This window comes from Lolium perenne, chromosome 6, assembly GCF_019359855.2.
Source record: "Lolium perenne isolate Kyuss_39 chromosome 6, Kyuss_2.0, whole genome shotgun sequence".
NCBI classification, from domain to species: Eukaryota; Viridiplantae; Streptophyta; class Magnoliopsida; order Poales; family Poaceae; genus Lolium; species Lolium perenne.
Window position 1 is genome coordinate 112,032,995 of NC_067249.2, and position 16,519 is coordinate 112,049,513.

At 44.6% G+C, this 16,519-nt stretch overlaps 1 long non-coding RNA gene across 3 annotated transcripts; it reads left to right on the plus strand.

Annotated features, from left to right (window-relative positions):
• The first annotated feature begins 1,684 nt into the window (after positions 1-1,684).
• Positions 1,685-6,058, plus strand: LOC127326437 (uncharacterized). 3 transcript variants are annotated; one of them, XR_007867846.2, is made up of 4 exons: positions 1,685-1,967; positions 2,291-2,433; positions 3,130-3,187; positions 4,168-6,058. It is a non-coding gene; the product is annotated as an uncharacterized lncRNA (long non-coding RNA). The 3 variants fall into 3 exon arrangements; XR_007867845.2 differs by having other exon boundaries at positions 2,303-2,433; positions 3,130-6,058; XR_007867844.2 differs by having other exon boundaries at positions 1,687-1,967; positions 3,130-6,058.
• Positions 6,059-16,519: the final 10,461 nt, after the last annotated feature.

The window sequence follows — 16,519 nt, forward strand, 5'->3', positions numbered from 1 at the left end:
CATCCGGCTGCCAAGGTCAGCGGTATGGAGAGGAGGTGTCCCTGTCGCCGTCAGCCACTGTAGCCAGTACGGATCGTCGTAGACCACGATGGCCTGTCCGGCGCGTGGCACTATTGCTCCACAGTGCCCCGCGCTTTACGGAAGATGGAGTCAGCGTGGACTTTGGGAACCCGGATCACCAACCCGGTTCCTTCTAGTGCAAGACTCGCCAGCCTCGAGTCGGTCTGAGGTACAAACCCCCAGTCGGATATGGCTTGTAGAATCCGGCACAGCTACAGCATTGGCGGCCGTAGCCAGGCCGACTAGGACCTAGAGCCAGCCGGCTTCCGGACCAGCCGGCCACGGCGCCAGCCGGCTGCTCCTCAGCCGGCCTTTGCCGCGAGCCGGCCAGTGGCCAGCCGGCTGCTCCGCGTCCATTGCCCTACCCGGGGTCTTCCCCCCGACAGTGAGCCCCTCTGTTGTTGGCCTTTCCTACTATTCTTCGCTTAGATGATGCACATTTCTATCCGCATTTGACTGTCATCTTGTACTCTTGAGTCTTGATCGATAAAAAAGTTTACTGATTTTACATCTAACGAAGCTAGGTTATGGCTTGATGATTATTAAATTTAAGTGTTGAAATTTAAGCAGCTAGCTTTCGTCCCTGCTGTTTTTGTTATTAATTTTGGATTTTTTTACTTACCTTTTTTTTCACTGTCCAATAATATATCCACCTGCCTCTGATAAATAGTATATTTGTAATCAACTGTAACAAGTAGTAGCAGATGACTTTGTCAGTTGTCACTAGCTTTATAATCAAGTACCAGGTAGCTTATTGGGACTAATAAGTTGGTGAAAAGTGTTAACAGTCAGTTACAGAAAATACATCCAGCTGCAATTTCTTATGTTTCCGTTTCAGTTCTACTTATTAGAGTCTTACCACAAGCGTTGGACTATATTGGCAAGACTATCTATTTATCTAAACTTGTTCTTCCATGCTTATTATCTATTTTGACTCAAATTTAGACAATTCACGTAGTGTATATGGTTGTTATTCTTTTCCTTTTGTGTGCCACAATCATTCGTGTCTATAGACTTTTGATATTGCTGTAGAAGAACTGACAGCAACTGTGGTGAAGGTAAGCCGGCCATTTACGTTTTCTGTGGATGCTGTAATGATATTCATGTCTGCCTTTCCTCGAACCTGTAGTGTGTGTGTATTCGATAATGAATAGAGAAAAACATATGACCTTTGTAATGCTATTTCTTTGCAGATTTGCAAGGATCATATAATTTCACGTAATTTGACATCTGCTACTATGGCACTGCCCCTTTTTTTCGATCTGTACACGGTCTTAATAGTCATGCTTTGAGAAGAGCTTGGAACCGTGTCGTGCAAAGTAATAAAACAAATCCTTGGATAAACATGGTAGACAAATGTTACTTTGATGGTAGTTGTCATTCTTCATTTGGAATCCATTATCCTATTGACCTACATTGTACAAACATATCTTTTCGAAGTTCATTGAATGTTTTTTTTTGTCTAAGTGATCTCAAATATTTATATATATACTTTCCACATGATTGACGGACGCAGCAACGCGCGCCTTCATGATCTAGTTTACAACATATAATCTTGTTATCAGAGAGCTCGGCCGCTCCGCCTGTCCGTGGGCCTGCGGCTTCGTTCACATAGCACCCAAAAACACAGCCCCATGTCCATCCAAAAGATGAAAAAAAAACCCGCTCCCGTCATTGTCCACCTCTCCCGACTCCTTCCGTTCTAGGGTTGCTTGCGGACGGCTGCTGCCCAACGCCCCCTTCCGGCGGCGGCGCCCCTAATTCTCTCCTTCCCTACCAGCTGCTATCCCTTCCGGCGGCAACCACCAACTCGCCCTATCCTTTCCTCCTACGAAGTGGAGACCGGTGATGGTCATGTCCCCCATGGCGAATATCGTTGTTGTTTATTCTCCTCATTCAATGTTCAGGTTTGTTTCCATATGGTTGCACATAAGCCTAATATACTAGAAGCTAGACATGATCATCCTACAAAAGCTGTTTGGCCTGGTGCTCTGCGTTTTAGTTGTTCACTCACTGTTTTTCTAACCAAATGCATGTATTAGGATCAAGTAGCTTATTCTGAATTTTGGGACGTGGATGTAATAAAGCCTTACTCAGTTATCTAACTAATTTAATAGACTTAACTGCTTAGTTTTTTATTTCTGAATGTCTTACTTTCTTACTTTAATTTGATTCTTCATGTTTGCAGATTGCATTGCAATAATGATGTGTTTGATTGTACATTATTCAGTTCTGACCGCAGGCAGTGAAGCGGTATGATCCAGCAGAAATGATTAAGTCTGGGCGGATTTGAAGCATTCTCCTGAAATATGGTGGCGTTGGTGCTCCAGGTCAAAGTACCAGTGCGTCTCCGGCCACTGCATCTCACATCAGGTTGAATCTTCCACCCTAATACCATGTGTTCCTATTGGATAATACTTGGTAGTTAACAGATGTAATTACTGAATGCATATAATATATGGATTCATACCTGGAATGGGTGGACTGCTGATGTGCTTAGATTGATCATCTATTTAGTATGTGGTCAATAGGTTGATCATATCATAATATTATTATTAGTTTAGCCGAATAAATTTGGATTATCTCCTCAAGCCAGTTGCTTTCTTCAAGTGTTCGTGATACAAACATGGAAATAACAACGTGTACTGCTGAAGAAGTAATATGAACATTGCCATGTTTGACATTTACATCTTGATACTCTAAGTGTTCCCTCCTCTTTTGATTGACTTATCATGTATCCAGGTTAAAGTTTTACGCAACAACAGAAAATACTTACTATTATGCACATCACCATTATAGTAAAAACATGTCAACATATATCAAAGAAAACGTTTGATTTACTGGTAGTGCTATGGTATTTGTGCTTCTCGATTATTAAGATAAATTATGTTTCAGGGAAAGCAAATGTACCTAACAGTTTATATAGATGAATATTGGCACGTATTTGAATAGAGGCGTAACTCAACAATCAACAATTACTAGTAAACTACTGTCCAGTTACCAATTCAGCAGCTTATTGTATTGGTGATTTATCCCTAACAATTCTACTTTGTTCTTATACCCTATCAGTTTGTGAAGGTAACAGTTGTTGCCGGTGCGCTTCATGAAGGTAACGACGGTTGAGCAGGTGATCAATGAGTTTTATATATACTTACATATAATTCAGCCGACCGATATTTGCATGAAGCCAATGTATATGGGATCTATATTCGCTAAATTATGTCTCTGCACTTTTATGTGGTTTTTTTTAATTTTCTTTTCAGGCCTTCGCACTTTTCCTAAATAGAGCTCCTATTATTTTGTGTGAGAACTGGTCTTTTATTTTGAGACGAGTGACAAAAATCTGAAGTTTCACATGAACAAATTTTGATCCATCAAGATTAGCATTTGAACATAATGCTTTTTTATGTAGTTTTACTTCCCTACTACAGCTGATATTCTTCTTCTATTATTAATACTGTAGTCATGCCTTGCCACTCATTACATATAAGTACGGGTTCTGTCCTTTTCCCTACTACAGCGGATATTCTATTATTGATGTTTATGCCAAGCATTATTGTGTTTCTGTTCTAGAATTATACTAGAAATCACTGACATAACATAATTCCTTTCCTTTTTTTTACTACACTAGATTTTCCATTACGATGACATCGCTTTCTATGTTGGTTGAATATTTTACTGTCATCAAGTTCAGGCTCTTGGATCGACATAACCGGTGATATAAGGCCTGATGATAGGACTGCAAGGCTTTGTGTAATTATTCTGTTGTTAATCCACGCGGCCAAATTCATCGGATAATTGACACATTGTAGATAGTCATGCTACTATTATTTCTTAATTAAATTCCATTATTTTTGTGGAGAGATATTGAGCTTATATGCAGCAGCAGAATGAATCAAATTGATGTCTGTTATCTTTTGTTGCAAGGATTAGTATTTCCATTCTTTCTGTATATTATTACTCCATAGAGAATCTCACTAACAAAAGAATTGGGTCTGATACTATCCATACCTAGAAATTCATTTCATTGGTTTTGTATGTAATACATATCTGAAGTAGCTTATGGATTATTTTCTCTCGCTCCATTTGGTGTTTCATTTTTCACAGCGTACATTATATTTCAAGAAAGAGTGTGAAGATGAGCGGGTAATCACTTGCAAGTTTGCCATGTCCTATATCTACTATGCAACATTCAGTTACATGAACATGTAAGTACACTTCCTCCTAAGCACAAAGCTAGATTGGAGTGCTAGGCTTCTGCATCAATAATGTAAAATTACTTTAATGCAATTGTGTGTGCATCAGTAAAGAGAACATGATTTATCAGATGTTCCACCAGAACTACTCAAATGACAAGCAAGCCCACTTCTATGGTGTGCTTCTCTTACAAATAGAGTGTGATGAGTATTTTGCATTTCTGTCTCAGTTAAGTGTGCATTAGTTCATTAACTGTTCTTATATTTTTGGTGATGAGATCATGTAGAAACCGAGCAACCCATGTGTACGTAGTTATTTAGTAGGATTTGTGGCATAGCCTTCAGATTACCCATCATGTATTCTGAAATATTATTCATGTCTCTTTGATTTAGTGCTCAAAATATATTTGGTATAGATTATGATGGTGAGATATATAGGTAAATTAACTGGTGCACCATGGTACCTATGCACTGACAATCAATTAATGGGAATACATGACACTAACCACATATGGTACATCACTTTTAGCTTTCTACATGTGGGCCTGATATCCATAGTGGTTACATGTCTCTCCAAAGTTCTTTAATGTTAATGACACTGAAGCATAATAGCAAGTGCCTAAAAATTCTGGTTTTCTCTACTAATCTGGTTATCTTGCTTGATATTAACTCCTTCATTAGCTATTTTTGCATGCATTAGACATACTAGATCAGTGAAGCATTTCTCCACTAATAATTTTCTGAATGCCTCAGTTCTGTCTGAAAGGGAGTTATACATCCTACACATCTTGAATTATGGAAGGTGCATACTACTTTAGCTATGAGTATTTGTGATAAGATAAATTTGTGTTGACTCTAATGTTTGTCATTAATGAAATTGCATCTTTTTGTTCAGTTCAATATTTGCTAGAGAAGCCTTAGAATTATAGCTTGCCCCTGATTACAAATGAGTGGTGCTTCTTTTACCAACACCAGATTGGCACATAGAATCAGCCAACCAATGTGATTCTATTTCCTGGTGCATACCACCAATGTAATTTGTCTCTTTATCAAGCAATTAGAAGTTCGCTTTTGACTTTACGAGGGTTAACAGGTTAAGTATGGTTGTCTCCTTATATACTTTTTCTTCAGGCCAGTCCACCTGCCCATGGAGAATATACAGACAATGGTGTCATCTTGGCCCAGTTTATGGGGTTATACCTATGCTAACATGGTCCTTACTTTTTGCCTAGGAATTCGTTTAATGTAGTTATAGTCTCCAAGCTGATTGCAGTTGCAAACAAGTGCCTGAACTAAAAAAATGAGTGGTCCTGGTCTTATTATTCTGCTATTTTTTTAGTTCATATAAATCCTTCTTATCTTTTCAACATTAATAAGCATGTTATATTTGTGCCAACTGATTCATCACACCTACAACTTCCTTACATATGCAGTTATATTTTCAGTGCTTTGAGTATCATCTGGTTACCTAGCTATGACAGTTCTGCTTCAAGATTGGATATCAATTGAAGAGTTCAGTTATCAGCCACGAGGAAGGAAGAAAATATCTGCACAAGTCATTTTTTTATTCCGTATACGGATTGATTTGAATGAAACCTGGCCGAAATCACAGTAGTTATGATTAGAACAGATTAGTCCTTGCCTATTAACAGTTTCTTATTCTTTAAGATTTACAAACTCATGAAGTCTGAGGTTCGTGATCTTTTTACTCGCTGATTAGTGTGTATGTGTTATTTTATTGTAGCTCTGGAAGGAAGAAGCAACACCTGAACTTATTAAGGGAAAGTTAGGATTAAAAGTAACATTTCAATGGTGTGCCCCCAATCCTATTGTATACCTAAATATTTTTGGTACATTCGGCACATGGAGTTGTCGAGTTTTACATGTGTCCTCAATCCTATTGATTGATTACACCAAGAACTTTCTGACATATGTAGTTGTCAAAGCAATATGTGCCACTTCAAATTGCTTTGATAATTATGGTAGATTTTGCATGACATTTTCTGTCAGACCTTTTGTCTTCCTTTTTAGCTAGAGTGGCCTGAAACATTTGATGGTTTCATATTCAATTGAGATAATAGCAATATCAAGTTGTCAAAACAATTTGTAAAAATATTATTATATCCATGTAATTTGAAGTTGTCATCATTATGTAAAGCTATCAATTATCATCTCTTCTTTCATAATATTTTGACTTACCTTTTAAAACCCATTATTAAGTGATGACCACTCTTCACCCCTCTAAGATGTAAGATGGGTTGGCAGGATGTTCTTTGAGGCTATCTGCCGTTATTTTTTTTAGGGGATCTGCCGTTAGTTTGCCACTGCCTGGTCCCTCGTGGCCTTCTAGCGTGGGGTCGGCCTTGTGAGGCCTTGTGATACTTTAGCTTCTGTTCGGTGGGCTTGCGCAAGTTAGGGCCCGTTCCTCTACAATGTAGTGTGACAGAGTTTGTGGAAAAGTCTCCCAAAATGATGCAGCACGGGCATTAGGGCATCTGTCCGATTGTGTCTGTTTAGGTTGCATCAAGGACATAAATTTTACCGATATCCATCCTGTCAGGTCAGTGCTTCCAGCATTGTGACCCATATAGCCTGTTCTGGCCATTTTGGGAACCCGACTGATCCGCGACCTAAATTTGGTGAATGAAAAGGTTGATCCGCATGAGTCGATGCATTTATGTCGCGCCGCTAAAGTATGTACTGAGCATGTTCGCCAGTCCGCGTGGACTGTTTTGAACTAAATAGGATAGGATACATCGCCCCCTTGAAGATGCTCTTAGCATAGCCCATGCCGGCGTTAGCTCTAAAAGTTGTCCGCCTACGATGACAAGTGCTGACCTGCAGGCTGCAGCAGGTCACTTGTTTAAGGGTGGCCGCGTCCATCGGCCCAAAATGACCAAAATGAGCACTACGCGTGATCTTTGTGGTAAAAGTACTTTACCTTGGTGGTAACTGGTAAGGGTGTATTGATCTTTTTTGCTGCTCAGTGTAGGTCTAAGTGTTGGTTTGGCCAAAAAAGAATATTTTAGTTGACCCCAGTTATTTAGTATCCATCTATTTTTGTTCTTTACTATGCAATTCCTTGATAATTTATGTTGTTCTCGCTGTCCCGAATTGGCGGTAGCCTGCATTTATTTTATGGAAATTGTTAAAGTAAAATTGAATTTTTTTTATAACCCACGACAGTTCTGCTGGCTGCATGAGAAAAACCTACCACCCCTGTCACGAAGTGTCAAACGTATTGTTGGCAGCGGGGCAAAAGCCCGCGGGTCCACCTAGTAAGAAATATTCGTGAGGAAGAAGACGAGTGGTAGGCCAGCCAAGGTACCGACTATTATTGCCACCGTCCTCCCAACCCAAAACCAAAAACCACATGCCAAACTAGGGGTTAGGGCATCTCCAACGGGGCGACACAAACGGACGTGTTTGGGCGTCCAATTTTATCCGGATGGGTCACCCCGCGGACACGCGGGTAGCCGAAACGTCCGTCCCCCGTTTTTATTTCCCACCGCAGCCGACCCATTCTACAACTCTGGCAGTACTAGTGCGTAGAAGCTCATCAGCGACATGGTCAGGGGAGACGCGAGCGGCGTCCATGCACAGGCGCCGCCGTCAAGGTGTAGCGTGCGGTCGGCGTCCAGGCGAGGCGCGACCGCCATCGAGGTACGGCACGCTGGCGAAGTGACGAGGTGCGGCGCGCGGACACTGCGAGGTGGAGCTGCAGCGGCGCGGGCGAAGGGGCAAGCGCGGGCGGCCGGCACAGCGACGATCTGGCGGCGCCGCGTAGCCGCAGGCGCGGGCGGCTCCACGGCCACGGCGCGCGAGCGAGGCAGGCGCGCGGCGAGCGGGCGGGCCTCGGCGCCGCGTAGCCGCAGCGCGCGGCGAACGGGGCAAGGCGTCGAGCGCGCGGCTCCATGGCCACGGCGGCGGCCGGCCGGGCTCCACGCCGAGCGAGCAGACGGCGAGGTGGGTGGCGGGGGGGGGCAGCGGGGCCGGGCTCCGCGGCGCCGGGGGCTGTCGGCGCGGCACGGTGGCTCCGCCACCGCCCGTGCGTGCCTCGCGCGGGCCGACGCGCCACCGCCCGGGCGTGCCCGCCGTGGTGGCCGACGCGGCCGGCATCGAGTCTTTCCTCGCCCGCTCCGCCCCGCTCCACCCTCGCCGCCGACGCCCGCCCCGCGCGGAGACGCGCACGCGCGGCTTGCCCCGCCCGTGGCCAGCGGCGGCGTGGAGGTGCTCGCGGTGGCCCTGCTCGCTGCGGCGGCGTGGAGGCACTCGCGCGGCCGGCGGCGGCATGGAGGTGCTCGCGCGGCGTGGGGGTGCACGTGCGGCGGCGAGACTCGTGGCGGTCCATGCCGGAGGCGCCCGGTGGCTTGTGCTCGTGGCGGCCCATGCCGGAGGCGCCCGGCGGCCCCTGCTCGCGGCGGCGGCGTGGAGGCGCCCGACGGCTCGTGCTCGCGGCGGTGGGGCGTGGCCGTCCTTGCCTCGCCGGAGGCCAACGTCAGGATGCTATACCGGAGGAGAGAGATGGGTAGGTAGGAGGAAGAGACACTGCCAAGTGGGGTTGGGGGCGGACACAGCGGACTAGGACGGATGCACGGACACGTCCGTCACCACACAAATAGCTCCCAAATTTAGGACGACTTTGGGCCGTGCCGGACCTCACGGACCGTCCGTTTTGCATTTAGGTCCACGCGTTGAGACCAATTTTTACCCAAAATGACGCACGCGGGACTTTTTGCGTACCCGCTCTGGAATGCCCTTAAACCCAATTGCTATTTTTCTGTTGAAACTGCTGTAATCAACGAGAGTTGCTTCCTGCCTGTTGACTTGCAGCTAGCTAGTTCCGTCCTAGTAGCCTACGACAAGCCAGAGGACAAAGCGCTCGTTTCTTCAATGAGCTAGCGGTGGACACATCAACCAAACTTAATGTATAGTGTAAATAAGAAGAAACGTAATGGACAACATAAGTAAGTCTGCAGAATAAAAAGGGTACAAGAAAGCCAGTGCACCTTGTGCGCTAAATTAGAATATTTAAACTACTTAGTTCCACATGTAAAGAGCGATATTAAAAAGAGGAAAATAAAAACAATACGCAATGATTGAGACAGGAAATTCAGTAGCGACGGGCGTTCCTTTTAAAACTGTGAATAAATGTATCTACTAAGGTGAAAACTATAGGACAGTAGAATCGTATTCAACCTAATGCCAACCTATCCATTGAGGAAAAATCATGCTTATAGAGGGGTGCAATGTTGATCTTGAGAACTGTCAACACCCGAATTTTTAAATCCAGATGTAAATTATATCATACATCGCAATTCCAGGAATATTGTTGTTGCGAGACATAACAGTTGATATCATAAGTTATCATTCATTACAAACCATAATCGTCTTACAAAAGTAGATCACTTGATCCAATATTATAATAATAGTTGATCTATTGATCAACGAACATCACAAATAGCGGAAGCGTACTAGTAATGGACTCTCTAACCTACAGGCCAACGCTTGACGTCAGGAGTAGTCCTAGTTGTCGTAGACGTCCTGCTGTCCATCATCTTCATACTGTTGCTCCTCTTCATAGTCTGGCCATTTGAATAGCCAGTGACAAAGCCGTGAGTACTTTAAAGTACTCGCAAACTAATACTAATGTAAGTACTTATCAATTTTATTCAAGGAGTGCTAAGCTCTAGGTTTATTTGCATAAAGTCAATTTTAGTTCATAAGCATTTAGAAAAAGGCTCTTCAATTGCTAACTAACTCAAGTGGGAACATTAGTGTCATTCTCACAACTCAGTTGTGATAAGTCAAGTCACCTTTTACCTTTCAAGTTCAAGTCACAAGTCACCCTTCACATGTCGCATTTTTGAAAATTGGTCTGATGACGGAACGGTATGGCCTTTCCAATCATCCGTAGCCGTGGACACGGCTATTCGAATAGATTTACACTCTGCAGAGGTTGCACACTTGTGTGCCACAACATTTGATTACATCCGTCAGGGGTAACCCTGAATAATCGTAACTCCGTACGCGGATCATCAACCCTAACCTTTCACTTACATATCCTAGTATAGGCACCTCTCCCCATGAGCTTGGCCTCCCAGTGAAGACAAACCGTCAGCCTGGGAACTGCACAGGGCTTGGGCAGAACATTCACCTCATTTCACGTCATTTCACATCAGTTCACTTTCAACGGAGGCAGCCTCGGTATAACCCCTATGACGCTTGTTCAGAGGGAACACATACTAAGATACATAAACTTCTAGTTAAGCCTTACCCATAATCAGGTATTGTGGGGGTACTTGTAAATTGGAATGGTATCGCATCCGAACCCAACCATCAGTTTTTATCAAATTCATCATGTCATTCAAGTCACGTTCACCTTCAAAATCTTTCAAAGTCATTTCATTTCACATGTTCCCATCTAGAGTAGTCAATTTTATTGGTTAGCACTAGCAACTAGTCATGAGGGGTGCTAACTAGCTTGTATTACCTTAGGCTAAGGTTGACACTCTTGTAGTACTCTATACTTAGACCAAAGTTAACTATAAAAGTAAGCTTTAATAATCAAAGTAAAAGCTTGTAAGGGTAAAACTTGGGATGGGATCATGAAGCATAAAGTAATAGGTGAGTGTGCCTTGCTCTGGTAGAGCGTTGCACTTTGCAAGAATATTAGCTTGCCTTGGTGGGTGTACTGATCAAAGTGGTCATCTTCCTCCTGGTAGAAGACCTCCTCCTCCTGGTACTCCTCGGTACTAGCGTCTAAAAACAGATACGAGGTAGCAATCACCAAACAAGCTTAAGTGCTAGACTAAGCACACAATTGGTTCATACAAGCTATTCTAATATCACCATAATATTTACATGTTGGTTGACTTTGTTTTCTTGTTAAGAAAAATAATTTCCTCTCATTATAAATATTGATTAGGGTTTCTATTAAATTATTTGGAGAAATAATTTCCTCTCATTGAATCTTGTTAAGATTTAATCTCCTCAAATAATAATGTAGGAACCCATGTTGACCAAGGTCAACCATTCATAATCATCATTTGGGAAAATGATTTAAATGAGGTGAAGTACCTCATGCAATTTAACACTACCTTATTAATAATTTAATATCATCAAATAATACATCATGAGATTTATTAGACTAGGGTCACCACCTCATGGTGATTCATAGGAGACAAGATTTAAATGAGGGAAAACATCTCATATGCTTTATTAAATAGTTTTGGGACAATATCAATTGACTAAAAATAGCCATAGAGCCCTTTATTTAAACTAGGCTATGATCACATAAAGTAACCATATCATATTTTTGCATAAACATGTAGTGTATGTGAAATGTGATTTATGAGAGTTGGAATTAACTTAAAAGCATTTTTGGTTGATTTTTAATAATTATTTGAAGTTGTAAAAGTCCCTTTGTTATTTTTGTCACATTAATTCTACAAAGCATATCATGATGAGGCCAGTGGGGTTGGATAGATCTTTTCTCTACATTTCTAACCATATGCAATTCATCAAATTTGGTTGAGCCAATCGGATTCTATTCAAATTTGAAAAAGTATTTGCCAGCAATTTTTGATTTAAACTAAAAATATGAATTTAAATTTGTGGGCCTGCGCGGGAAACTAACTGGGCCGAATTGGATTTAAACGGGCGAAGCCAGCCCACCACGCGTCCAGCACGCGTGGGCTGCTGAAAGTGTGGGCTCCACCCGTCAGTCTCTGTTACGCGAAGGGGTACGGGGGCGTGTGGGACGTTGGATTAGAATGAGATCCAACGGATCTCATTCGTCGTCGTCGCCGGCGAGAAGAACTCTCTGGCGCGGTGCAGGTAGGGGGTGGGAGGCTCACCGGCGGCGAGGCGAGGGCTAGCAGTGTGCTTGGTGAAGGTGTAGTCGACGGCGGAGCTCCAGGTACCGCGGCGTCTCCGGGGAGGGCTCCAATCGACGGCGAGCTTCCGCGGCGGCTCGCGGTAGTGGTGGTGCAATTGGGTGGCTACGGCGGCGAATCGAGGCGAGGAGGTGGTCGAGGAGGTCGAGTGAGGTGAGGAGAGCAAGGTGGTGTGAAGAAATCGACGAGGGGTGGTCTGCTTTTATAGGCGCGGAAGAGGGGGCAGGGTACTGCGGCAAGTCGACCATGGCGCGGGCGCTGCAGCGGCGTAGGGAGGTAGGCGAGGGCGTGGCACTGTGCTGCGTGTCCAGGCGGTTCTTCTGGTGGCGATGGTGAGACTAGGCGGTGCCAAACTCGGTCGGGCGCGTGCAAACATCTGCGCGACCGTGGCGGAGGGTTTGGTCGTCTCCGGCGACGGTGGGCGTGGGTCGGCGACGCGAGGATGTCCGTGGGGTTCCTGGTGCGGCGGGGAAACTCAATGCGAAGGAAAGGGGGCCAGGGGTGGCGTGAGGCGATGAGGCGACGCGTGCACTGGGAGTGTCCGTGGGCGGCGCCCATGCCATCGTCGGCATGCCTGGGCGTCGAGGGCGCGACGCGTGCTGGCCTCTGTGGCCTTCCTCTCCGACAATGGCCATGATAGGTAGGTTAAGTAGAGTGAGGTGGAGGGTTTTGGCAAGGTGGCCCTGGTTGGAGGTGAGAGGAGAGAGGGGGAGCATGTCCATGGGGAACATGGCCGGCATGGCCATGGCTAGGCCATGTCTAGCCCTCCTCTAGGGTTTTAATGCCTTGGCTTGGTGTGAAAGGGGACCAGGGGACCAGGCTAAATCAAGTGGTAACCAGAATTGGGCTAGGCACTATTTCAAATAGTGAAATTTGGATTTGATTTGATTTGCTCACCAAGTGTTTGCAAAAATGGCCGCATGAAATGCAATTTGAAAATTTTGAATGAGGTTGGTTGGACTTGTTTCAAATGATCAACAACACACATTGGTGGTGGTGGCATTCAAAAATAAAAAGATTTTCAAGAATTCCAAAATGGGATGATCTTGAATTTGCTTCAAAGTCCCCTCTTGGCTTGAGCATAACTCTTGATCTAGGATGAATTTGCAGGGTTGGTCTTTACCAAAGTTGTTCACCTTGATGTGGTCTTGGATGAGGTGCAAAGAGTTGGAAAACTTTAGTTTAGAAAACTCTTAATAAAGAGGCTCAAAGTGGGTAAGATGTTAAAAGTGTCACATATGACCATTATCATATGTGACTTGGTTTTTGATTTTATCTTGATTTGATTTGGGTTTCTTTGGTTCAAAAAGTGTTATTAAGTGTTTAGTAACATTCTAAAAGCAATGGCACAAGCCAAATTGGCCTAGGTCAAAGTTTTGCCAAATGTCCATAAACACATGTATGTGGTGAATTGGATTTTTCTTATTTTTCTATTTTGGTTCACTTGATCCAATTGGGCAGGTGTTAGGGTCTATCTAGGGTTAGATTGAGTTTGGTAAAAGTTTCAAATCATTTGGGTAAGGTATGAGGGCATATGTCAAAATTTGCCATTATGGCTATGTGCCACATATGCCTCTATGCATAATTTGTTTTATTTTTGTTTCACCTTAGATTTAGTTGGTAGGTGATAGGTTGGTTTGTTGAGCTTCTTCAAGCCATCTAAACAAGATAGATCATGGCGGCGTGATTGATTATTTGCAAAGATAGCTATTTGCTCTCATATACTTTTTCTCTTATTTTGTTTTGTTTTCTATTTGTTTCTCATATGTTGAAAAGGGTAGGGTTTAGGGTTTAAGATCATTTCCAAAATACTTTAACAAACAATCATGGCAAGAATCATCACACCCATGCATGAGCACTATGCTCCTAACTTAGTTTAATAAAAAAAATTGTTGGTTCCAAAATTTGGAAAATAGGGAAATTCATTTTCTCTTTGTTTTAAAATTTGGGATGTTACAAGAACGATGCTTGTCATGGCGTAGAGAAAGGGAGAGAACTCGCAAAGGTATGCATATACGTCACTACGGGAGAACTGTTCTTTGCCGTGCGCCAATATCACACGGCAAAGGCCCAAATCCTCTCGGCAAAGGCTTTGCCGTGCGGCCTTGCACGGCAAAGAACACACGGCAACGATCCGGCCGGCAAAGGCGCCTTTGCCGTGCGTCGAGGGAAACCCGCACGGCAAAGGCTTTGCCGTGCGACCTAGCTTTGCCGTGCGCTGCTCCTGCCTTTGCCGTGCGGTTTGCTTTGCCGTGCGCTGGGCGTCTTTGCCGTGCCCCCTACTTTGCCGTGCGCCTCCGCGCCAAGCCGCACGGCAAACACTTGGCTTTGCCGTGTGCCACCACTCCAAGCCACACGGCAAAGAATCCTACAGCAACACCAGGGGGCAGCATAGGCACCCTTTGCCGTGTGCATGTGCACGGCAAAGAAAGCCTTTGCCGTGCGGCTTTCTCTTTGCCGTGTGCATGTGCACGGCAAAGGTGCTGAAAAAATTCCAGGTTTTTGCTGTTTCCATTTAATCCCTGCACATATAATTCACAAAATAGATATATATTTCCAGATACATATATAGCACAATATATAGACATTTGCACATCCTCAACAACATAGTTCAACCACTAATAGTCCAACAAAGTCCATACAATAGTCCAACAACAAAGTCCAACAACAACAAAGTCCACCAACAACAAAGTAGTCCAACAACAAATTCATACATAGAATGCTCCAAGCTCACACAACAAAGTTCATACAAGCAACGTCAACCTTCGCCACTTCCTTGTCCTCCACTTCCTTGTCCTTCTCCACCTCCTTGTCCTCCATCTCCTTGTCCTCCTACGAGTTCATATATAGATGCATAAGTGGCATGCAAGAACTAGAATTGACATGGAAGAACTAGAATTGACATTGAATGGCTAAAATTGAACATAATCGCTAGAATAGACATGAAATGGCTAAAATTCAACATAATGGCTAAGATTGACATGGAATGGCTAAAATTGACATGTAAGAACTAGAATTGACATGGAAGAACTATAATTGACATGGAATGGCTAAAATTGAACATAATCGCTAGAATTGACATGAAATGGCTAAAATTCAACATAATGGCTAAGGATGACATGGAATGGCTAAAATTAACATGGAATAGGTAAAATTGAACATAATGGCTAAAATTGACATGGTTGAATGGCTAAAATTGACAAGTGACATGGTATGGAAGAATTAGAAGTGTAGGAGAACTCACCTAGAAACTGCTGCAGGCTCCGGATGATGCCCGTATTGTTGACGGTCAAGCCAGGTGCTACATACACAAGATAGACCCATTATTAGAACATAAACTACATGAAAATGCGGAAATAAATAACACATCGATGCTAATACCTGCAGGTACTGCCATGGTGCCATGAGCGTATCCCGACAATCAGCCTTACTCATCCAAACTTTGCGCTCGGCGTGCCAGTCGCGGACGCACTGGACACGTGCCTCGTAGTGCATGCCAGTCACCCTCACCCTGCACAACTCGTGTAAGATAACGTCGCACGCAATTTCCTTGCCCTCAGCCCTCTTGAAGTATTTCTGCAACCATGCACATAGGTAAAATAAGATGAATTAGAGCAACTATTGGTAGCCAAGAAGTGTTTGAATGCTAAGAAGCCAAAAGTCACGTACCCAGAAGTGGCGGACAACCCGCTCTTGCATGTTTCCGTACTTGCCGCTAGGATCTTCCGCGTAGCTGTAGTGCTTCCAAGTCCAAGCCACGTCGCGGCCACCAGTAGGGAGATTGACAATCCCAGGGAAATGCTTCCTAATTATGCCTCCAAGGATGTTCGGGTACTCACGTGTCGGCTTCCTCCTCGGGTCGCCATACTTGAACATGCTGCACAACGAAATGCCAAAATCAGTATGCATGTGATAAAAATATGTATAATGATAAAAATTTCAATAATGGAATGCCAAAATCAGCATGTACCTCTTTCCAGCGGGCACGAGAACAACATCGCGGAAGGCCCAAGTTTTTAGCTTGGGGAGTTTCGTAATCCCGCGCCTATACGGCTTCTTGTCCCGTGGTTCCAGCCTCTCCTCGGCTGCAACGTACACCTCCTCCACCGGCGGAGACCAAACTAGGGTCGGGTCTAGCTCCGGCGGCATACCCCCCAGCCCCTCATCCTCCTCGAGGTCCTCCCCACCGTCCTCCCCACCGTCCTCCCCACCGTCCTCCCCACCGTCCTCCCCACCGTCCTCCCCACCGTCCTCCCCACCGGCCTCCTCGTCCTGCCCACCGTGCTCCTCACCGTCCTCCTCGTCCTCCCCACCCCACTGCTCCTCGTCATCATCCTCGGCTGGGGGAGGACTAGGAGAAGGGGT